The sequence below is a fragment of the Anarhichas minor genome, unplaced genomic scaffold, assembly GCF_050575085.1.
Source record: "Anarhichas minor isolate MPS153535 unplaced genomic scaffold, ASM5057508v1 ptg000062l, whole genome shotgun sequence".
In the NCBI taxonomy this organism is placed as follows: Eukaryota; Metazoa; Chordata; class Actinopteri; order Perciformes; family Anarhichadidae; genus Anarhichas; species Anarhichas minor.
The window spans coordinates 9,619,303-9,620,469 of record NW_027466508.1 but is presented as its reverse complement, the minus strand read 5'-3'; positions in this window follow the sequence as shown (position 1 = coordinate 9,620,469).

Here is a 1,167-nt window from a genome sequence, read left to right as displayed (position 1 = left end):
CTGTCTTGGCCTTAAAGTCAACTTTGAATAAATTAAAGCTGGAATTATCCCATCAAATACTTGATGATATAATGATTATTGCAAAATGTAACCAACAGCCTGCTTCTATTGTGCCTTCTGCATCTTAGAAGATAAATACAAACGGCCTGCATCCCGTTGTTGTTTGGTGAACATGCAGTGGCCCCTGCCGAGCTTCTAGTCTCCTCTCTTCTGGTTGATTCAGACGTCCGACCTCACAGCTACCATTGCGGCAGGTGAAACGTAAGAAGCCTCATGAAGGTCATGGGTGATTACCCATGACCTTCGGAGAGGATGGCGAGCATTCAAATGGCAAATGTGTGAATGAAAAATGTTCACATACAGATACAGAAACAATCTGCTTCTGTCTCTTCTTTCTTTCTTTCATGCCCACATCCTCTGTCCTTCGCTGCAGAGATAGCAGCAGCTCGATAACGTATGCAGAATATGACAGTGTGTTTCAAGGGTAGGTCTCTTCACTCTCTTGCGTTTATGTGTTGAAGTGATGAAGGATGGCCTCTGATAATTCAGTTTTCACACACCATAGGTCACTGCATATGTCTATGAATAGAAAACCGTTGTTCTTTTGTATTATTTTTACACAATTGAAATCAGGGCATAATAAGAATCTGGTGCGTACGCCTCATCTTGTATTACAGCACATGCTCACTCCAATCCAATTTCCTGCCAAATGCCCAAAGAGGTGCACTATATGGGGAACAAGGTCGGTGATGAAATCACAATATTTCAAAGTAAAATAAGGTGCAGAGGTGTAGGACACTGTGGAGAATTGAATGACATGCCTATTAAGCGCACAGAGAACATTGTGTGAATCAATAATCTTCACAGACTTTGAATTTATTATCTTAAGTGGGGAAATTAAAAATACATTTCCCGCACCATCTGGTAGTATTATTACTCCAACAGAATAGTAGGGATTCACTTTTTTTTTTCTCACTTTTCTAAGTATTTAGAGTGAGAGTGTCCTCAATGTTCTGAAATTGAATTAAAGCAGTTCGCCAAGCTGTACAAAACATCTTTAAAAAAAAAAAAAAAGCATCCAAGGACACTCTTTAACCTTTTTCCATTAAGTTATGAAAACAACAGGTAGACACTTAGACGCAGCAGGCTGCCATTTGAAACATTTTT